Raw genomic sequence first — 14,252 nt, 5'->3', positions numbered from 1 at the left:
TATATTCCAAACAATCTTTTTGGTTTTTGGAGCATATATTTTATCTCTCTTTAAATGATACTGTATATTGTTTCCTCCTATCTGACAAAGTCTAGCTTTCTTCTAAAAACATCCTCCTGATTTTTAATAGGGTTCTAACCTACTTCATTCTAGCTTGCTACTTTGGTTATATTAATCTCTATTTAGTGGCCTTGAAAACATGGCTTTATTCTCTCTTTTTAAAAAATGTATACTATTTCAGGAAAACAAATAAACAAATAATAGATTTACTTTTTCTCACTGCTTGGGTTTTGTTGGGTTGCTGATGTTATTATTGTTTTTGTTACTTAGGAAATGTTAGTCCTCAGTTCTCTAATGCTATCTTTCTTCCCCTTACTTTGATTGTTGAAATAGCAGTCAAGTTTTGGATTCACCCTTTCCATACCCATGGCGTGTTATTTACCAAGTTACCAAAGCACAGTACGTGCATGAATACATGTTATTTCACTGTATCTGTGATTTTTAACAAGGATTTTATAACTACATATCTACACTTAGATACATATAACTGGCACAATTATGAAGTCCCAGAAAAATTGTAAAAATCAAGTGTTTTACTTCTAATTTTACTTACTGCTCTTTTTTTTTTTTTTTTTTTTTTTCCTTACTGGACCTTGATACCTTTCTAAACACAGAGAAAATAAATACAATAAATTGCCAGAGTGAAAAGTTAATATTTTGATATTAAAAATTCATATGATTGTAGGTTCAATTCTATCTCCTGTAACTCAAAATATGCCATTTCAAGTTGAAGGAAGGGGAGGAAGATAGAGTGTTTGGGTGTCTTGCAGATTATTGATGTTAAAAAAATCCAAAATGGAAAAATCTCAAAGATACCACCAGTTACTAGTGTTCATATAAAATTAAAGTATATAATATAATTTATTCTTAGCATTATGTCAGTTATTTCTGTTTCTATCAGGTTGTATTTCGGTTTTCTGATCCCCTGCCTATAACTTCTAACAGAAGTGCAGTGTGTAAAATTGTCTGTGAGTTTATTATTCTAGTTTTCTTATTACACTCGATTTTCAGTATCATCTCTATCTACCTTTGGTTTCAGTTTCCCTTACTTTCATTTTAAACATACAGCTTATTTCTTGCTCTTGGCAACCTCTTCTTGATCATTGCTATTTATGACTTCACTATCTTACTCCTATCTAAACTATGAATATAATGATAGTAATTTTTCTTCTGTACATTTCATCTTACAAAATGTATATATAATTTTTTATAAACTACAATTGTGGCAAAATGTTTACATGGATACATGATTCTCTAGTTTCAGAAATGGTCTTTGTTATTGTTTTTCTTTAACCATTACCATAATCCACTGAAATCTAGCCACTTATTGAATATTACTAGTATATATAGTGTGTGGAGAGGAAATTACACATTTTTAAATATATGGGCAATGAGGTTCCAGAGATATCTAAGAAGTCAATTTAATATTCCTGATTTCTCTATTATTGTTTCTAACATTTTCGTTTGTTGATTCTTTCACATTATTTCCGTTTCAATTGTTATTTAGTTACTTACTTGAATGATACATGATAATAAGGGACTAAGTGCATATCCATATTTATTTTCAACATATAAAATGTTTCAGGGCAGGAGTTATGTAATGTAAATGAGATAAAATATAGACACTCTCAATAAATACTTGTGGATCCACTTGACAATCTTTCTTTACAAGGCTATTCTTATAATAGACTTTGGAAACTCTGAAAGGTAGGAGGGTGAGAGAAGAGTAAGGGATGAAATACTACATATCGGGTACAATGTACACTATTGGGGTGATGGGTACACTAAAAGCTGCTTCACCATCACATAATATATCCATGTAGCATAACAGCACTTTTACCCCCTAAACCTATCAAAATAAAAAAAAATTGAAAATTTAAAAAGGCTGTTTTTAATCTAGAAACCAGTATAATTTTTATATCAAATTTAAAGACATAAAGAAGATTTTGCATATTTTATCAATGTATTACTTGTAACCTTATGTATGCTTCTTTATTTTCATGGAAAGACATTAAACTATTAATATATTTTTAAAGGAAGCTACATACTAAAGCATGGCTGTAAGCTCAAATAACCTCAAATATATGCCCAGAAAACTTGATTGTGAGTATAATGTGGTATAATTTTCAAACTGTATGAAACTGATGATTGATTATTTGAAGATGATTGGTTCTCATTGTATTAAAGGAAAACAAAAGGAAGAGATAGAAAATTCCATTTTTGAACATGGCCTTTCATGCTATATTTCCACTAGAAACTATCTTTTGAAACATTGAAAAGGACTTTAAAATATATTCTATGCCTCTACTCTCATCAGTGTCAGTTGCAAAGGCACCCTATCATTATCTCTGCCTGCAAAAAAGCAAATTGTCCTCTATGCCTCTACCTCCAGTCACCTCACTGCATGCATATGCTGTGAATTAAAACACTGAAAATTTCCTTGAAAATGGTTGTCTTCTATTGATCAGGTTCTCACTTAAATTAGGAAAAATAGAATATAGCAAGAATGACAACAATGTGTGGTGTGTTAGCATATATCAAAATCTATGCTGTGTTTAGAGAGGAAGAAAAAAATTTTTGATTGAAAGAAGAAAAATTATGATATAAACTGAGGGAGCAATTGCTATTACTACCTCATATACAATCCCCAACTTGTTCACTGGAATTACTTAGAGATCACTTTTCCTAAATATCAAGGTATACACTTTGAGAAACACTTATTTCAATCAAGTGGCTTAGTCAACATGGGTCAAATTACCTTAATTATGTGGTTGTTATTGGTACATCAGTCAATTGTGTTTAAACTATGTGTGCACAAAAATAAAACAAAAGTTGACAGTTCAGCTTACACCAAAAGAAAAACATTTAGAGTACTGTTATGCAAATTCAATTATTTAAGGATCTTTAATACTGTAAAAAAAATACATGAAAAATTTATCTGTTCATATTCAAGAGCCCAAAAATGGTGAAAAATACTTTAAAATTCTACAAGACTTGGAAATGTCAAAAATTGCCTGCAATTTTTTATGTCTTCTGTGTAAGCACGAATTAATTAGATATATATGTGTGTGTGCATATATACACAAATAATTTATCCTTAGATTGCCAATACATTCAAACATAAAAGTGAGAAATAAATTAATGGATATATTCATTGTATAGACTGGTGTTAGAAATTAAAATAAAGATGTGGATGGTTTCTAACCTCAAGGACTATTTTTATTTTCCTGGAAGTGGTTTAGAATGTTAACAAATAGAGAAAATATAGTGGTGCTTTAAAATCACTTATATTCTTACTATGTGGTCATTAAAAGCAAACTACAATTTGAATTGCATACTTCCACTGTATATGATATCATTTAGCTTCAAGTAATAAGTGTACTAAATGTCTATCACACATATATTGTACACATATTGCAAATACATTTAATTTTTAGTTTATTTGTATTATACTTTTCTAGATTACATTACTGCATGATAATATGTATTTGTCTGGATAAACATATATTAAGATTTATAGTTTTGCCCAGTAAAGGGGCAGATGACATACACTATCATTTTGTAATGTGTAATTCAATTGCTGGCACATTAGGACTTTTAATGTAAGGCTTATAATGTAAATTTCAATTCTGTACTCTGTTAGTAACTAACAAATGCTGAATTATTTCCTTCCTTAGACATACACCATTGGAATCCATTTAAAGTGCTTAATGATATATTAATAAACCATGATTTTCCAGCAGAGTTTCTCAACTCTCTTTACTGGCGCCAGCTCTTGTGCTGCCAATCAAATTAGAATGCTATGGTTTCTTCGTAAATAAAGGTTAATTGGACATATAAAGGGAAACTGAACATCAGAAACATCCATACTCACATTATTCTTCTCTAAAAGTTAGGTTATTAGATTTCAACTTATTATATATGCAGCTAACATATCTTTATTTCTCATTTTGAACACAAAGAGCTATCTGTTTATAATTTCAGAAAACTCAAACATACAAGGCTTATTGCTTTCATCTTTGTTAAGTTTTCTGATAATTTAGCAGAAGGAAAAAGAAATAGAATCATTTGTGTTTCATAAACTTTCCCGTAAATGCTTTTTCAAAACTATCCTCTCCAATCTCAAAATTCTTATTCTTCACAAATATGCAAAAAAATATTTACACATACATGTCATTATTTCCTCTAAATAGCTTCTATTTCCATTCTTACTTCCTGATCTGTTAGTTAGCTTCAGATATGGTCTGCTTTTGATTAGTTCTATAGTCTAGTATTGAATTCAGATGTGAATCGCGTTTGAACATATTAATTGTGTACTCGAAAAGTTCTCATAAAACTGCATAAAAAAAGTACAAAGTGGATATTGACTTTCACCAGCCACATACTTTTAGAAATTTAAATTTACCTAGCGAGAAAAATGAGAGTATGCTTGCTGAGGATTAAATATTCAGAGAACAGTTGAGGATTAAATGTTCAGAAAAACTACTCCAGATACAGTACACTTATTAATGCCGGATAAAATATAAAAATGTGTATTTAAAGCATGCCTGATGTAGCTAGAAATTTAGAGAATGTTTTAGAAACCAGAAATAACAAGAAAGTAAAATCCATATTAAAAAGCAAGTAGAGCCAATAATTGCTAGTTTAGTGGCTGGCTTTCAATGAGTTAGGCATGCTAGCATCTGAGTCAAGTCATAGGACAAAGCCCATGAGAGGCCACTAACCCCAACCACATGCCCTTATCCCATATTCATGTTCTACATCCCCAAAAAAAGAATTCTTAGTAGATGACCTGAAAGAATAATAAAATTCGCAGGAGAGTAAGAATTTGGGAATTTAAGCCAGTCTCATCATTGTCTCTGAATTCTAAACACAAATATTTAATAATCCTACATTTGTACAACCTTCCCTCAAGATCCCCAAACTTTAAGCTTGAAAATGCCTTTGATGGAGAGTGCGAGTTGTTACTACCCTTGCAATAATTAAGCACAATCACTTGGGAGAAGCACATGCAATTCATCTCTGTAGGAAATGATTTCAAACCAGGCCTCAAAGATTTCCCACAAATGTCCAAGGAAGGTAGGCTCACCATTGAAAATTACTAAACTATGAGAAAACCTAATCACCATGAGGAAACAGGAGATAAACATCTAAAAATGTATAATTAGGCCCAAAGCAAATTTAGCTATTAAAAGATCAAATGTAAAATATAAAATAATATTTTTAAAGAAATATAAAATACACTGAAACAATGACAGACAAGAGACTACCAATACCAACAAGCCAGGTGTGAAAAAGTACAAATGAGAAATTCTAAAAAAATTTAACTAAAATTTTGTATATTCTAAATGTTCTATATTGTAAATATTGTATATTCTAACCAACAAAAAAAGACAGAAAAAGATAGTCTGAAGAAATAATAATAAACACTCATATATGTAACTATGTGGAAACACTTTTAATGCAGATTATACATATTGACTTATTTAATCCTCATAACAGAGTATCAGTTAGATATTCTTGCAATTCTTATTTTATAGATGATACATTAAGCAGGCAGATTTTTTTTAATGTGCCTAAATCCCATACATAGTGCATGGCAGAGCCAGAATTTGAATGCAGTTTAGTTCCAGAATCCATAGTTTGCAACTACATTGTAATAGGAATTTCACAGAAAAGAAAACAAATAAACAAATAAAATTATGCTTAACCTCAATAACAATCAGATAAATATAAATTGAAGTATGGGATACTATATCATAACTTCCATCTAAGAAAATATAAAAAGTCTGACAATATTGAATGTTTGCAAAATGTACAGCTTTGGAGACTCTGACATTGCCTAGGGGTGTACAAATTTATGCACTTACTACAGAAAAATGTTTGATATAACCTATTAAGTTCAGTATGTATGTATCTTTATAAATTCCAAAAATATTTTTGCATGATTATAGATATATATTTTAAAATTTAAATGCACAGTCAAGCAAGATGACAATTAGGGATTTCTTTGAACCATTAATTGGCACTGATACCAAGGGGAAGATTCTACCTCATATAATTTGATAGCCAAATTCCATCTCACTTTACTTCGGACTGTAATGCAACATGATTTCTTAGCAAACATGTTGTTCTTCCATTAAATTGAACCTATGTATTCCAAATATTTTAGTTAACATGAATAAGAATCTCTATCGGTATTAATGTAGAATGAATATCAATAAAGATGAATGTTTCTGATCTTAAGAATGTACCCTGGTGAAGTTAAAATGAATGTTTTGCCCACCATTGTGTTGATTACAGATAAAGCATTATATATAATCATATGTAAATTTATATATATTTTGTTAATTTCAATTTTTATTCTAGATATAGAGTTACATGATCAGATTTATTACATGGCTATATTGCACAGAGCTAGTAAGCATAGTATCCAATAAGTAGTTTTTCAACCCACACTCCCTCCCTTCCTCTATAGAAATCTTCAGTGTCTATTGTTCCCATGCTTATGTCCACGTGTGCTAAATATTTAGCTCCCACTTTTAAGTGAGAACAATGGTATTTGGTTTTCTGTGCCTGCTTTAATTTGCTTAGGATCATGGCCTCCAACTCCCATAGATTCTGAATGTTAGACTTTTGTTGGATGCATAGATTGTGAATATCTTCTTTCATTCTGCAGATTGTCTGTTTACTCTATCGATAGTATCTTTTGCTGTGCTGAAGCTCTTTAGTTTAATTAGGTTCCACTTGTAATTTTTGTATTTGTTGCACTTTCTTTTGGAGACATAGCCAAAAATTCTTTGACAAGGCCAAAGTTGAGAAGGGCATTAACTAGTTTTTCTTCTATGATGTTTATGGTTTGCGGTCTTACGTTTAAATCTTTACTCTATCTTGAGTTAATTTTTGTATACGGTGAAAGGTGAGGGTCTAGTTTCATTCTTCTGCATATGACTAGCCAGTTATTCCAGTACCATTTATTGAACAGAGAGTCCTTTCCCCATTCCTTTTTTTTGTCAGCTTCATCCAAGGCCAAGTGGTTGTGTGTGGCTTTATTTCTGGGTTCACTATTCTCTTCCACTGGTGTCTATATCTGTTTTTATGCCCATACCATGCTGTTTTGGTTACTGCAGCTCTGTAGTATAATTTAAAGTCAAGTAATGCAATTTTTTCAGTTTTGTTTTTTGCTCAGGATGGCTTTTGCTATTCTGGAACATTTTTGGTTACATATAAATTTTAGGTTTTTTTTTTTTCCATTTTTGCAAATTATGTCATTGGTATTTTGAAAGAACATTAGTGTTTAACCTGTAGTTTGCTTTGGGTAGTACTGATTATTATTATTAGTATTAGTATTAGTATTATTTTGACAGTTGGCAGAGCTAGCTGAGGTTTTATTTTGGGAAAAAACAAAAAACAATTGAATTGTTTTGTAGCTGGAGGCATGGGCAAGGGGGGTACCCCAGGCAGTGAACTCCCCCAGTGGGTGGGCTGAAGGTGAGGGCTGAGCCTCAGGTGGGTCTCCTCTTCCCTGTGCTCCCCTACACAGCAGCCTCCCTCCTGGGCACTGGGTCAGCGGCAGGAGGGATTGTCTGGGAGGGACTGCCATTATTGTTCACTGGGCAGGACATCAGAGGACTCAGACACCAGCTTCCTTCCCAACGAGGGTCTCCATCTTCTTCACAACCATGGCCCTGGTGGAGCTGGTGCGGTTGAAGGAGATGGAACGCACGCAAAAGCCAAAGCTGGAGCTCAGCCCACCTGCATAGCCACTGGGAGCCTTCGTATGAGTACTTATGTTCTGTATCCCAGACTGCAGCCCACTCTCCTCGCCCTCCAGCTGCTTCCTGTAGGTGGCGATCTGGACGTCCAGGGTCAGCCTGAAATTCATCAGCTCCTGGTACTCCCGCAGCTGCTGCGCTGTGTCCTGCTTGGCCTACTACGGGGCGGCCTCCAGCTCGGACAGCTTGGTGTTGGCATCCTTAAGGGCAAGCTCCCCGCGCTGCTCAACACTGCGATGGCGGCCTCCAGGGAAGCCCTCTGGCCTTTGAGACCCTCGATCTCAGCCTGAAGCCAGCTGATGTTCCTGTTTATCTTGGAGATCTCAGTCTCTGTACACTGCAGGCATCTGTACACTGCACGCATCTCAGCCAGCATCTGCAGCTCCTCATACTTGATCTGGTGCATACTCTCAGCCTCAGCCCAGCTGCAATTGACGAGCTCTTCGTACTGCCCCTTGACCTCAGCGATGATGCCTTCCATGTCAGGGGGCGGCTGTTGTCCATGGGCAGCAGCACAGATGTGTGCGAAATCTGAGACTGCAGCTCCCAGATCTCCTCTTCATACAGCTGCCTGAGGAAGTTGATCTCATCAGTCAGCCGTTCCAGGCAAGACTCCATCTCTACCTTGTTCGTGTAAGCTTCATCCAATCCTTCTTGATGAGGACAAATTCATTCTCCATCTTTGTACGCCTATTGATCTCATCCTCATACTTGTTCTTGAAGTCCTCCACCAGTCCCTGCATGTTGCCAAGCTCTGCCTTCAGCTTTAGCTTCTCCTGGCCCAGAGTCTCCACCTTCTGCTGAAGGTTGTTGAGGTAGCTCTTGAACATGTTGTCCATGTTGCTCTGAGGCATCTTCTGCTGATGCAGGCTCCACTTAGTCTCCAGCATCTTGTTTGGCTGCTCCTTGTTGATGAAGGAGGCAAACTTGTTGCTGTGGGTCTTGATATGCTCCTTCTCCTAGGTGCTCACAGCCTAGATGTTGGGGTCCACCTCCAGTTTAAGGGAGCTCAATAGGCTCTGGTTGACAGTGACAGCGGTGATGCTTCCCATAACACAGGACCTGCCATAGCCTCTGCCCAGGCCACGTGGGAAGCTGCTGCTGCCCACTCGGGAGAAGCTCGAGGAGCTGATGTGGGCACCAGACTCACTTGTGTAGGAGCAGCTGTTGAAGGCCCGGGGCCAGAGGTGGACACCTTATAGGACTTCTGGGTCAACCTCATGGACATGGTAGAGACAGGAGTGGAGGCAGGCAGGCTGAACCAGGCATAGATTCCAGAAGGAGAAGAGAAGTTGCTTCTTGGTCAGTACTGATATTTTAATAATATTGATTCTTCTAATCAATGAACATGGAATGATTTTCTGATTATTTGTGTTGTGTCTGCGTTTTACAGTTCTCCTTGTAGAGATCTTTTATCTCCTTGGTTAGATGTATTCCTAGGTATTTCATTTTTTTTTTTTGTAGCTATTGAAAATAAAATTTTGTTCTTCATCTGACTCTGAGAATTGACATTAGTGGTGCATGGAAATTCTACTAATTTTTGTACATTGATTTAGTGTCCTGAAGCTTTACTGAAACTGTTGATCAGTCCTAGGAGCTTTTTGGCAGGGTCTTTGGGGTTTTATATGTATAGAATCATTTTATCAGCAAAGAGAGACAGTTTGACTTCTTATTTGGATGTGTTGCATTTCTTTTTCTTGCTTGATTATTCTGGCTAGGAATTACAGTGCTATGTTGAATTGAATTGGTGTGAGTAGGCATCCTTGTTCTATTTCTTAAGGAGAATGGTTCCAGTTTTTGCACATTTAGTGTGATGTTGGTTTTGGGTTTGTTACAGATGACTGTTACTGTTTGGCTTTTATTGTTTTAAGCTGTGTTCCTTCAATTCCTAGTTTGTTGAGGGTTTTTATCATGAAGAGATGTTAGATTTTATAAAAATGTTTTTCTGTGTCTATTGAGATGATCATATGGCTTTTGCTTTTAATTCTGTTTATGTAGTGAATCAAATTTATTACTCGCCTATGGTGAACCAGACTTGCATCCCAGGAATAAAGCCTACTTGATGCTGGTGTATTAACTTTTTGATGTGCTGCTCCATTCACATTCATTGTTTTGTTGTGTTTGCTAGTGTTTTGCTAGTGTTTTGTTTATGATTTTTGCATCTATAAGTGATGTTGGCCTGGAGTTTTGTTGTTGTTGTTGTTGTTGTTGTTGTATCTCTGCCAGATTTTAGCATCAGGATGTTGCTGGTTTTGTGGAATGAGTTACGGAGAAGTCTCCTCTCCAACTTTTTTGGAATGAGTTCAGTAAGACTGATACCAATTCTTCCTTATATATCTGGTAGAACTTAGCTATGAATTCATCTGGTACTAGGCTTTTTTTGGTTGGTAAGTTTTTAAATACTGATCCAACTTCAGACCTTGTTACTGGTCTGTTCAGGTTTTCACTTTATTCCTGGTTCAATCTTGGGAGATTGTGTTTCCAGGACTTTATCCATTTACTCTAGATTTTCTATTTGTGTGCATAGAGGTGTTCGTAACGGTCTCTAAGAATCTTTTGTATTTCTCTGGGATCAGTTGTAATGTCATCTTTTTCATTTCTAATGGTGCCTATTTGGATTTTTTTTCTTGGTTAATCTAGCTAGTGGTCTATCAATCTTGTTTATTCTTCAAACCAACTCTTTATTTGTATTCAGAAAACCAACTCTTGGTTTCATTGAGCTTTTATACAGACTTTTTGCATCTCAGTTTCAGTCAGTTCTGCTCTGATTTTAGTTATTTTCTTTTTTCTTCTTCTAGCTTGGGAGTTAGTTTGTTCTTTTTTTTTTCTAGTTCCTTTAGGTGCAGAGATAGATTGTTAATTTGAGATATTTCTAACTTCTTGAAGAAGGTGCTTAGCACTATAAACTTGCCTCTTAACACTGCTTTGGCTGCATCCCTAAGATGTTTGTTTGTTGAGTTACTATTTTTATTAATTACAAAAAAGTTTTAAATGTCTGCCTTCAATGTTCACACAGTAATTATTGAGGAGCAAGTTGTTTAATTTCCATGTATTTGAGTGGTTTTGAGAGATCTACTTAATATTGATTTCTATTTTTATTTCACTGTGGTTTGAAAGTATGCTTCATATGAATTTATTTTTTTGAATTTATTGAGATTTGCTTTATGAGAGAGCATGTGGTTGATCATAGCATATGTTCCATGTGCAGATGAGAGAAATGTATATTCTGTGATTTTTGAGTGGAACGTTCTATAGATTTTTATTAGGTCTAATTGATCAAGCATTGAGCTTAGGTACAGAGTTTAGTTTTCTGCCTTGGTGGTCTATATAATGCTATCAGTGGGTTGTTGAAATCTCCCACTATTATTGTATGGTTTTCTCAGTCTCAGTTTAGGCCATGAGGAACTCATTTTATGAATATGAGTGCTCCAACGTTGGGTGCATTCATGTTTAGGGTAGTTGTGTCTTCTTGTTGGATTGTACATTTTATCGTTATGAGATGCCATTCTTTGCCCTTAATTTTTATTGGATTAATATCTGTTTTATCTGGTATAAGAATAGTGACTCCTGGTCTTATTTTGCTTTCCATTTGCATGGTGTCTTTTCTCATCCTTTTACTTCGAGCCTGTGGCTATTGTTACATTTGAGATGGATCTCTTGAAGATAGCAGATGATTAAATCTTGTCTTTTTTATACAGTATGCCACTCTATAGCTTTTAATTGGGGGCATTTAGCCCATTTACAATCAGGGTTAGTATTAATATGTGAGATTTTTCTCCTATCATCATGTTGTTAGCTCTTTTTTACGCAGGTGTGGCTGTGTGATTGCTTCATAGTGCCTGTGAGCTATGTCCTTAAGTGTGTTTTTGTGGTAGCAGGAGTCATTTTTCTTTTTGTTGTTGTTGTTGTTGTTGGGACAGAATCTCACTCTGTCACCTAGACTGGAATGCAGTGGTATGATCTCGACTCACTGTAGCCTCTACCTCCTGGGTTCAAGCGATTTTCCTGCTTCAGCCTCCTGAGTAGCTGAGATTACAGGTGCACACCAACACGCCTGGGTAATTTTTGTATTTTTAGTAGAGACAGGGTTTCACCGTGTTGGTCAGGCTGGTTTCAAACTCCTGACTTCGTGATCTGCCCGCCTCGGCCTCCCAAAGTGCTGGGATTACACTAGCCACCGTGCCCAGCCAGGAGTCATTTTTCAATTCCATGTTTAGCATACCCTTAAGGACCTGTGGTAAGGCTGGTCTGGTCAAAAGAAATTCTCTCAGCATTTGATGATCTGAGACAGATTTTATTTCTTTATTTTGGAGCTTATTTTGGCAGGATATAAAATCTTTTTTGGAATTTCTTTTCTTTAGGCATGCTGAAAATAGGTCCCCATGGCCAGGCACAGTGGCTCATGCCTGTAATCCCAGCACTTTGGGAGGCCGAGGCACGTGGATCACAAGGTCAGGAGATCGAGACCATCCTGGCTAATATGGTGAAACCCCGTCTCTACTAAAAAATACGAAAAATTAACCGGGCATGGTGGCGGGTGCCTGTAGTCCCAGCTACTGGGTAGGCTGGGGCAGGAGAATGGCATGAACCTTGGAGGCAGAGCTTGCAGTGAGCCTAGATCATGCCACTGTACTCCAGCCTGGGCAATAGAGGGAGACTCTATCTCAAAAAAAAAATAAGAACAGAACAGAACAGAACGGAAAAGAAAAGAAAGAAAAGAAAAGAAGGAAAATAGGTCCCCAATCTCTTCTGACTTGTAAGGTTTCTGCTATAGGTCTGATGTTACCCTGATGGGATTCCCTGTCCCTTCTCTCTTGCTGCCTTTGATATTTTTCTTTTGCATTGACCTTGATGCAACTAGTAACTTAGTGCCTTGGGGATGGTCATCTTGCATAGTATCTAGCTGGGATTTCCTGTATTGTTTTGTTTTGTTTTGGATTTGCATGTCAATCTCTAGCAAGATTAGGAAAATTTCTGTGGACTATACTCTCAAACATATTTTCCATATTGTTATGTTCTTTCTTTTTCTCTCAGGAATGCCAATAAGTGATAGATTTGTCTATTTATATAATCCTGTATTTCCCAGAGGTTTTGTTCATTTATGAAAAGAATCCTTTTTCTATATTTTTGACTGACTGACTTGATTCAAAGAACCAGCCTTTGAGCTCTGAAATTCATTCCTCAGCTTGGTCTGCTCTGTTGTGAACACTTCTGATTGTATCATGAAATTCTTGTAGTAAAATGTTCAGCTCTAGAAGTTTAGTTTGACTTATTCTTAAAATGGTTGTATTGTCTTTTAACTCTCAAAACATTTTACTGGATTTCTTGGATTGGGTTTCCACTTTCTTCTGAATATTAATGAACTTCCTTGCCATCCAGATTCTGAATTATATGTCATTTCAGTTATTTCAGACTGGTTTATGAACCATTGTTGGGAAGTTAGTGGACTTATTTGCAGGTATAGGACATCAGCTTTTTGAATTACCAGAGTTTTTACACAGATTCTTTCTCTTCTTAGAGTGCTAGTGTTCTTTTAACTCTGGTGTAAGTTGAGTATAGTCAGTTGACTTTATTTCTGGTTGTTTTTTGGTAGACTGAGGCTCTGGGTAGAGTCTTAATTTGTGGCCACATTTTTACCTTTGGTTTCACAGTAGGGTATATTAGCCAAGTGTTTTTGTTGTTGTAGTTTGGACGGTGATTCACTAGATGGTGCTTGAAAGTCATCGCTGGTCATTAGGCTTTTACTCAGCTGGATGGCTTTTTTATATTTCCTAGTGTTTGCAGCCCTATTCTGTGGTGTGGTGTGGAGAAATGTGACTCTCTCATGAGGTCCACTCCTGGGCCTTGGGGGTGTCCCTCTATTTGTTCATTTTTATGCTGCTGATAAAGACATATTCGACACTGGGTAATTATAAAGGAGAAGAGGTTTAATGGACTCGCAGTTCCAAATGGTTGGGAAGGCCTGACAATCATGACAGAGGCAAAAGGCACATCTTACATCTCAGCAGGCAAAAGAGAATGAGAGGCAAGCAAAAGGGGAAACCCCTTATGAAATTGTGAGTTCTTGTGAGACATTCATCACCACAAGCACAGTGCGGCAGAAACTGTCCCCATGGTTCAATTATCTCCTGCTGGGTCCCTCCCACAACACGTGGGAATTATGGGAGCTACAATTCAAGATGAGATTTGGGTAGGGACACAGCCAAAACATATCAGCCCCCTTTGATCACTAGCACTACACCTTCATTTCTTTTCTTAGAGGGTCCAAGCCATGGGGTTCCTGTGGGCAGAGGCCACAGCAGGGAGATAGACCATACTTTTTCCAGGCCAGCCCTGTGGAGGGATGCACATCCTACTCCCATGGCTCCCCATCAGTCCATGTGACTCACCCCTCTCAGTTCTCTGAGAGAGTGGTCT

The 14,252-nt window shown here is 36.3% G+C and overlaps 1 pseudogene; it reads right to left on the bottom strand.

The window, feature by feature from the left end:
- Positions 1–650: 650 nt before the first annotated feature.
- LOC110744060 lies at positions 651–9,174 on the bottom strand (annotated as a pseudogene).
- Between the last annotated feature and the right edge of the window lie 5,078 nt (positions 9,175–14,252).

Source organism: Papio anubis, chromosome 1 (assembly GCF_008728515.1).
Source record: "Papio anubis isolate 15944 chromosome 1, Panubis1.0, whole genome shotgun sequence".
Taxonomy (NCBI): Eukaryota; Metazoa; Chordata; class Mammalia; order Primates; family Cercopithecidae; genus Papio; species Papio anubis.
The sequence above is the reverse complement of the archived record's forward strand: the minus strand, read 5'-3'. Positions and strand labels throughout refer to the sequence as shown.